General features: G+C 44.7%; 1 pseudogene; it reads left to right on the top strand.

The window, feature by feature from the left end:
• The first annotated feature begins 6,969 nt into the window (after positions 1-6,969).
• Positions 6,970-8,043, top strand: LOC137312249 (zinc finger protein ZFP2-like; annotated as a pseudogene).
• The last annotated feature ends 1,988 nt before the right edge of the window (positions 8,044-10,031 follow it).

The following is a 10,031-nucleotide window of genomic DNA, read 5'->3' as shown; positions in this document are numbered from 1 at the left end:
CAGTCACTGACACCAATCTCCTCCACTCTGATATAAACCAATCCCACAGTCACTGACACCAATCTCCTCCACTCTGATATAAACCAACCCCACAGTCACTGACACCAATCTCCTCCACTCTGATATAAACCAACCCCACAGTCACTGACACCAATCTCCTCCACTCTGATATAAACCAATCCCACAGTCACTGACACCAATCTCCTCCACACTGATATAAACCAATCCCACAGTCACTGACACCAATCACCTCCATTCTGATATAAACCAATCCCACAGTCACTGACACCAATCTCCTCCGCTCTGATATAAACCAATCCCACAGTCACTGACACCAATCTCCTCCACTCTGATATAAACCAATCCCACAGTCACTGACACCAATCTCCTCCACTCTGATATAAACCAACCCCACAGTCACTGACACCAATCTCCTCCACTCTGATATAAAACAACCCCACAGTCACTGACACCAATCACCTCCACACTGATATAAACCAATCCCACAGTCACTGACACCAATCACCTCCACTCTGATATAAACCAACCCCACAGTCACTGACACCAATCTCCTCCACTCTGATATAAACCAATCCCACAGTCACTGACACCAATCACCTCCACTCTGATATAAACCAATCCCACAGTCACTGACACCAATCTCCTCCACTCTGATATAAACCAACCCCACAGTCACTGACACCAATCTCCTCCACTCTGATATAAACCAATCCCACAGTCACTGACACCAATCACCTCCACACTGATATAAACCAACCCCACAGTCACTGACACCAATCACCTCCACTCTGATATAAACCAACCCCACAGTCACTGACACCAATCACCTCCACTCTGATATAAACCAATCCCACAGTCACTGACACCAATCTCCTCCACTCTGATATAAACCAATCCCACAGTCACTGACACCAATCTCCTCCACTCTGATATAAACCAATCCCACAGTCACTGACACCAATCTCCTCCACTCTGATATAAACCAATCCCACAGTCACTGACACTAATCTCCTCCATTCTGATATAAACCAACCCCACAGTCACTGACACCAATCACCTCCATTCTGATATAAACCAACCGCACAGTCACTGATACCAATCACCTCCACTCTGATATAAACCAATCCCACAGTCACTGACACCAATCTCCTCCACTCTGATATAAACCAACCCCACAGTCACTGACACCAATCTCCTCCACTCTGATATAAACCAATCCCACAGTCACTGACACCAATCTCCTCCATTCTGATATAAACCAACCCCACAGTCACTGACACCAATCTCACTGAATGGTGGAACAGGATCGAGGGGCTGAATGGCCTACTCCTGTTCCCAATGTTCCGATGTCACACTGAAGTTTCTAACATTCCTCTTCACAGTTCTTAATGCTCCCGATCTTGGTGTTGTCAGGAAATGTTGATCTTATGCCCTTGTACCCAAGCCCAGGTCATTGCTCTGTATTGAGAAGCCATGATGTGGAGATGCCGGTGATGGACTGGGGTTGACAATTGTAAAGAATTTTACAACACCAAGTTATAGTCCAGCAATTTTATTTTAAATTCACAAGCTTTCGGAGACTTACTCCTTCCTTATTTCCAACAACGTTCACCTGAGGAAGGAGGAAGCCTCCGAAAGCTTGTGAATTTAAAATAAAATTGCTGGACTATAACTTGGGGTTGTAAAATTGTTTACAATTGTATTGAGAAGAGCAATGGTCCCAACACTGCCCCTGGGGGACACCACTGTTTACATCCCCACAGTCTGAAAAACATCCATTAACCAATACTCTGCCCATTATCAATCTTCCCATCCACACTGACCCACTCCCTGTAATACCGTGAGCTTTAATCTTATCAACAAGCCTCCTGTACGGCATCTTATCCAACACTTTTTAACAATCCATCTTCACAACATCCATTGCATTTTATCCCTACACTGTGTTATTTCCTCCAATAATCCCTGCTGTCTGTCCTGAATTAATCCATTTTATCCCTACACTGTGTTATTTCCTCCAATATTCCCTGCTGTCTGTCCTGAATTAATCCATTTTATCCCTACACTGTGTTATTTCCTCCAATAATCCCTGCTGTCTGTCCTGAATTAATCCATTTTATCCCGACACTGTGTTATTTCCTCCAATAATCCCTGCTGTCTGTCCTGAATTAATCCATTTTATCCCTACACTGTGTTATTCCCTCCAATAATCCCTGCTGTCTGTCCTGAATTAATCCATTTTATCCCTACACTGTGTTATTCCCTCCAATAATCCCTGCTGTCTGTCCTGAATTAATCCATTTTATCCCTACACTGTGTTATTTCCTCCAATATTCCCTGCTGTCTATCCTGAATTAATCCATTTTATCCCTACACTGTGTTATTTCCTCCAATATTCCCTGCTGTCTATCCTGAATTAATCCATTTTATCCCTACACTGTGTTATTTCCTCCAATATTCCCTGCTGTCTGTCCTGAATTCATCCATTTTATCCCTACACTGTGTTATTCCCTCCAATATTCCCTGCTGTCTGTCCTGAATTAATCCATTTTATCCCTACACTGTGTTATTCCCTCCAATATTCCCTGCTGTTTGTCCTGAATTAATCCATTTTATCCCTACACTGTGTTATTTCCTCCAATATTCCCTGCTGTCTGTCCTGAATTAATCCATTTTATCCCTACACTGTGTTATTTCCTCCAATATTCCCTGCTGTCTGTCCTGAATTAATCCATTTTATCCCTACACTGTGTTATTTCCTCCAATAATCCCTGCTGTCTGTCCTGAATTAATCCATTTTATCCCTACACTGTGTTATTCCCTCCAATAATCCCTGCTGTCTGTCCTGAATTATCCATTTTATCCCTACACTGTGTTATTCCCTCCAATAATCCCTGCTGTCTGTCCTGAATTAATCCATTTTATCCCTACACTGTGTTATTTCCTCCAATAATCCCTGCTGTCTGTCCTGAATTAATCCATTTTATCCCTACACTGTGTTATTTCCTCCAATAATCCCTGCTGTCTGTCCTGAATTAATCCATTTTATCCCTACACTGTGTTATTCCCTCCAATAATCCCTGCTGTCTGTCCTGAATTAATCCATTTTATCCCTACACTGTGTTATTCCCTCCAATATTCCCTGCTGTCTGTCCTGAATTCATCCATTTTATCCCTACACTGTGTTATTTCCTCCAATAATCCCTGCTGTCTGTCCTGAATTAATCCATTTTATCCCTACACTGTGTTATTCCCTCCAATAATCCCTGCTGTCTGTCCTGAATTAATCCATTTTATCCCTACACTGTGTTATTCCCTCCAATATTCCCTGCTGTCTGTCCTGAATTCATCCATTTTATCCCTACACTGTGTTATTTCCTCCAATAATCCCTGCTGTCTGTCCTGAATTAATCCATTTTATCCCTACACGGTGTTATTTCCTCCAATATTCCCTGCTGTCTGTCCTGAATTAATCCATTTTATCCCTACACTGTGTTATTTCCTCCAATAATCCCTGCTGTCTGTCCTGAATTAATCCATTTTATCCCTACACTGTGTTATTTCCTCCAATAATCCCTGCTGTCTGTCCTGAATTAATCCATTTTATCCCTACATTGTGTTATTTCCTCCAATATTCCCTGCTGTCTGTCCTGAATTAATCCATTTTATCCCTACACTGTGTTATTTCCTCCAATAATCCCTGCTGTCTGTCCTGAATTAATCCATTTTATCCCTGCACTGTGTTATTTCCTCCAATAATCACTGCTGTCTGTCCTGAATTAATCCATTTGATCCCTACACTGTGTTATTTCCTCCAATAATCCCTGCTGTCTGTCCTGAATTAATCCATTTTATCCCTACACTGTGTTATTCCCTCCAATATTCCCTGCTGTCTGTCCTGAATTAATCCATTTTATCCCTACACTGTGTTATTCCCTCCAATAATCCCTGCTGTCTGTCCTGAATTAATCCATTTGAACCCTACACTGTGTTATTTCCTCCAATAATCCCTGCTGTCTGTCCTGAATTATCCATTTTATCCCTACACTGTGTTATTCCCTCCAATAATCCCTGCTGTCTGTCCTGAATTATCCATTTTATCCCTACACTGTGTTATTCCCTCCAATAATCCCTGCTGTCTGTCCTGAATTATCCATTTTATCCCTACACTGTGTTATTCCCTCCAATAATCCCTGCTGTCTGTCCTGAATTATCCATTTTATCCCTACACTGTGTTATTCCCTCCAATAATCCCTGCTGTCTGTCCTGAATTAATCCATTTTATCCCTACACTGTGTTATTCCCTCCAATAATCCCTGCTGTCTGTCCTGAATTATCCATTTTATCCCTACACTGTGTTATTCCCTCCAATAATCCCTGCTGTCTGTCCTGAATTAATCCATTTTATCCCTACACTGTGTTATTCCCTCCAATAATCCCTGCTGTCTGTCCTGAATTAATCCATTTTATCCCTACACTGTGTTATTCCCTCCAATAATCCCTGCTGTCTGTCCTGAATTAATCCATTTTATCCCTACACTGTGTTATTTCCTCCATTAATCCCTGCTGTCTGTCCTGAATTAATCCATTTTATCCCTACACTGTGTTATTCCCTCCAATATTCCCTGCTGTCTGTCCTGAATTAATCAATTTTATCCCCACACTGTGTTATTCCCTCCAATAATCCCTGCCGTCTGTCCTGAATTAATCCATTTTATCCCTACACTGTGTTATTCCCTCCAATATTCCCTGCTGTCTGTCCTGAATTAATCCATTTTATCCCCACACTGTGTTATTCCCTCCAATAATCCCTGCCGTCTGTCCTGAATTAATCCATTTTATCCCTACACTGTGTTATTCCCTCCAATAATCCCTGCTGTCTGTCCTGAATTAATCCATTTTATCCCTACACTGTGTTATTCCCTCCAATATTCCCTGCTGTCTGTCCTGAATTAATCCATTTTATCCCTACACTGTGTTATTCCCTCCAATATTCCCTGCTGTCTGTCCTGAATTAATCCATTTTATCCCTACACTGTGTTATTTCCTCCAATATTCCCTGCTGTCTGTCCTGAATTAATCCATTTTATCCCTACACTGTGTTATTTCCTCCAATATTCCCTGCTGTCTGTCCTGAATTAATCCATTTTATCCCTACACTGTGTTATTTCCTCCAATAATCCCTGCTGTCTGTCCTGAATTAATCCATTTTATCCCGACACTGTGTTATTTCCTCCAATAATCCCTGCTGTCTGTCCTGAATTAATCCATTTTATCCCTACACTGTGTTATTTCCTCCAATAATCCCTGCTGTCTGTCCTGAATTAATCCATTTTATCCCTACACTGTGTTATTTCCTCCAATATTCCCTGCTGTCTGTCCTGAATTAATCCATTTTATCCCTACACTGTGTTATTCCCTCCAATATTCCCTGCTGTCTGTCCTGAATTAATCCATTTTATCCCTACACTGTGTTATTCCCTCCAATATTCCCTCCTCTTTGTCCTTTATTAAAGTCCAGTTTTTTCCCTCGAGTTTGACATCAATCAGGTTTAAAATTGATGCAGAGTTTCAGCCAATGAGGGAGATCCGGGCTCAGCCCCGCCCACTCGGTGCCGCAAGTCCCGCCCCTCACCCACTCCCATTGGTTGGAGGACCAATCGCCCGCTCGGTCCTCCAGCCCCTCTCCGCTCTTCCTATTGGTCCGGAGCTCCCGTCAATCACCCGGGCAGTGTGAGCTGAGCATGCGCGGCGGGCGGGGAGTGAGGCCGAGATCGTGTCGGCAACAGGTGAGAGATGGGCGGGGGGAGCGGGTTAATAAACCCCGGGGGAGGGGGCGGGGGCTTCACAAACCCCGAGTGCGGCCCCGGGCCCGAATATCAAACAGTGAACATTCTCCTCTCTCTCTCTACACTCCGGGGGCTCCGGTTTAGATCAGACCCGAAACTCAACACACGGCCCGCGGCCTCCGAGCATGCGCAGTGTCAGCGTCAAACCTCGTGACTCATCGAATCAGGGAGCGTCTGTAAATGAAGGAGAAATGGTGATCGGTCAGGGAGCGTCTGTAAATGCAGGAGAAATGGTGATCGGTCAGGGAGCGTCTGTAAATGAAGGAGAAATGGTGATCGGTCAGGGAGCGTCTGTTAATGAAGGAGAAATGGTGATCTCTGTACCTTCAGTCATCCAGGGAGCTCTTGCTTTGGATGCCGTTCCTTTCCTCCTCGTGGGAATCTGTCCACTCTGTACCCAAACCAACTCCTCCTTGAAGGCCTCCCATTGTTCAATTACTGTTCTGCCTGCCAATTTTTGAATCCAATCCACCTGGACAAGATCCCTTTTTAACTCACTGGAATTAGCCCTCCTCCAGTTAAGAATTTTCACATTTGACTGTCCCCTGTCCTTTTCCATAACTGTTCTAAACCTAATGAAATTATGATCACTGCTGCCCCAATGAAATATGCTCCACCTGCCCCACTTCATTCTCCACACTGAGCCCACTGCTGTACTCACTCTCTCTCTCTCACACTGTCTCTCTCTCACACTCTCTCTCACACTCACTCTCTCACAATCTCTCACCCTTTCACTCATGGTTTCGGGCCACTGAAAGATGATGCGATGGGTTTGGATTTCAGCACAGGGAGGAGGGAGAGTGTGTGGGACAGGGGATTTTCAGCTTTGAGGAATGAGAGAGGAAATAATGTTCCATAGAAAGTAGAGTTATCTGATCTGAATTTCCATCCTGTACTTCCAGTGATAACTTTTATAAACTCCTTTTACAGGGGAGGATTTACAGAGGGAAACTCAAACCAAAGATCACGTCAAGATCTGACAGAGTCACTCGATTCATCAGGACCTGAATATCGTCGGCCTTTGAATGTGGAAGGAGAAATGTTTGTCTGTTCTATCTGTGGGAGAAGATTTCAAACATCAGTGTGAGTGGAAAAGCACCGAGACACACACACCCGAGTGAGAGTGTTCCAGTGCACTGACTGTGGAAAGAGCTTTAACCAGTTACACAGCCAGAAAAAACATTGCACCGTTCACAGCGGGGAGAAACCGTACACGTGTTCTGTGCTTGGACGAGGCTTCAACTGATCGTCCAACCTGGAGAGAAACAAGGACACCCGGACCACGGAGAAACCGTGGAAATGTGGGGACTGTGGGAAGGGATTCAATTACCCTTCAGAGCTGGAAACTCATCGACGCCGTCACACTGGGGAGAGGCCGTTCACCTGCTCCGTGTGTGGGAAGGGATTCGCTCAGTCATCCAGCCTCCTGACACACCAGCGAGTTCACACTGGGGAGAGACCTTTTAAATGTTCTGACTGTGAGAAGAGGTTTAACTGCAAAAGGAATCTGCTGGAACACCAACGTACCCACACTGGGGAGAGGCCATTCACCTGCTCCGTGTGTGGGAAGGGATTCGCTCAGTCATCCAACCTGCTGACACACCAGCGAGTTCACACTGATGAGAGACCTTTTAAATGTTCTGACTGTGAGAAGAGGTTTAAAAGCAAAATTGAACTGCTGAAACACCAACGCACTCACACTGGGGAGAGGCCGTTCACCTGCTCCGTGTGTGGGAAGGGATTCACTCGGTCATCACACTTTCTGTCACACCAGCGAGTTCACACTGGGAAGAGGCCGTTCACTTGCTCAGTGTGTGGGAAGGGATTCGCTCATTCATCCACCTTGCTGACACACCAGCGAGTTCACACCGATGAGAGACCTTTTAAATGTTCTGACTGTGAGAAGAGCTTTAAAAGCAAAATTGAACTGCTGAAACACCAACGCATTCACACTGGGGAGAGGCCGTTCACCTGCTCCGTGTGTGGGAAGGGATTCACTCAGTCATCACACTTTCTGTCACACCAGCGAGTTCACACTGGGAAGAAGCCGTTCACTTGCTCAGTGTGTGGGAAGGGATTCGCTCATTCATCCACCTTGCTGACACACCAGCGAGTTCACACTGGGAAGAAGCCATTCACCTGCTCCGTGTGTGGGAAGGGATTCACTCAGTCATCCACCCTGCTGAAACACCACCGAGTTCACACTGAGTGACCTTTAAATGTTCTGACTGTGGGAAGAGATTTAAAATCAGAAACGAACTGCTGAGACATCGACGCACTCACACTGGGGAGAGACTGTTCACCTGCTCCGTGTGTGGGAAGAGATTCACTCGATCATCCCACCTTCTGAAACATTAACTTGTTGACACTATTGAGTGACCTTTTCATGCAGTGAATGTGAGAAGAGCTTAAAAGTAGAAATGAACTGCTGACACATCAACGCATGCCCATTGGTTGAGAGACTGTTCACCTGCTCCGTGTGTGGGAAGGGATTCACTCAGTCATCACACGTGCTGAGACACCAGTGAGTTCACGAAATGAGCAGGTCCAACGAGCCGGTCTGTAACACAGGCCAATGACTCAGTGCAGCTCGTTACCCAGTCACTGGGCTCCGTTATAGCCTCTCCTTTGAGTAACACACAAGGAGAAATTGTAAATCTGAAACAGAAAGAGATAATGTATAACACTTCATATCAACCACCAGTTTTTCCCTCTTTCCGGCTTTTAAAACAATCTGTTTCACAGTTTGTCAAACCCGAAACAGCCTCTGGGATTTGCTGATTGAGAATTTCAGTGGAAATTGGGACCGTCATTAAGTATCGGAACAAAAATACCCGCTGAGGTTTCGGGATTGTTACTGGTTTATTTATATCAGTGAGTGACCAATTTTAAACTAGGTGAGGGTCTAATCCTAAGGTAAGAGCCTGGGATAGACAAGAGATTCTTCAATGTATCAAGTTAAATTACACTGATTCCACCAACACTGGACATCACATCCCTCAAACATTGTTACCTGTTACTGTATAAAACTGGTGAGGGTGGAAATGGGAAATAACTGAAAAAAACTTCATTGTATCAAAGTTAATTCTGATCATTATTATTACACAAACATTCTACAGCCGGTCCCTAAAAAAGGACCCAATATCAAACCAGTCCCCAGTCCTTGGGCCTGTGCCTATGTTGTGATTTGCACCCGCTTCTGACTGACTTGGTATCAGACGCACTCCCGTCAACAGTAAACGGATGGAGCCGGATCCATAAGAGAAAAATGAGGACCGACCTCCGCGGTTCTCCCAGAGTGCGGGAGGTGGAGTAACAGCAGCAGACAGAGAGATCTCTCTAAACCAGCCGCTGCCGCCGGAGAGAAGCGAGTCCCGTTCCGAGCCGTGTCTGTCAGGCGCCCGCTGACCCTCTCTTCACTGAAGGGGACCGATTCAGCACCAACTCACACACCCACCATTGGATCATTGAATCACCTTCAACACCTGAATTACATCACCACTTAATCCTCTATACACGAGGAAATACAAACCTTGTCCACGCAACTTGCCCTCATAATGTAACCATTTTAGCCCCGGTATCATTCTGGTCTTTCTGCGCTGCACCTCCTGCAAGGCCAATATATCCTTCCTGAGGTCTGGTGCCCAGGACTGAATGCCGTACTCTAAATGTGGCCTTAGCAGAGTTTATAGAATTCTAACATAACTTCCACCCTTTTGAATTCCAGTTCCCTTGAGATAAAGGCCGATATTCCATTAGCCATTTTCATTATTTTTTGCACCTGTCTGCCAACTCTTCGTGATTTCCCTAAGTATCTCTGCTCACCCACAGTTCCTGGCTTCTCACCATTTTGAAAATACTCTGATTTATCTTGCTTAGGGCCAAAGTGGATGGCCTCACATTTCCCCAGATTGAAACTTTGTACAGTCTGGGGCTCTTTTGTATCGAAAATAGAAGTCCTGATATGGGACTTTAAGATTATGCAAGGGTTTGATAGGTCAGATGTAGATAAGGTGTTTGTACTTTTGGGAGTGGGGACGTCAGAACTTAGGGCCATGAATATAATAGTCATCAATCAATCCAATCTGGCATTCAAGAGAAACATATTTATCCAGAAAGGCGTTAGAATGTGCAGCTCGCTCCCACACGGAGTAGTTAATGCGA

Source organism: Heptranchias perlo, unplaced genomic scaffold (genome assembly GCF_035084215.1).
Source record: "Heptranchias perlo isolate sHepPer1 unplaced genomic scaffold, sHepPer1.hap1 HAP1_SCAFFOLD_408, whole genome shotgun sequence".
Classification (NCBI taxonomy): Eukaryota; Metazoa; Chordata; class Chondrichthyes; order Hexanchiformes; family Hexanchidae; genus Heptranchias; species Heptranchias perlo.
Note: the sequence above shows the minus strand (reverse complement) of the source record. Positions and strands in the feature narration are given on the sequence as shown.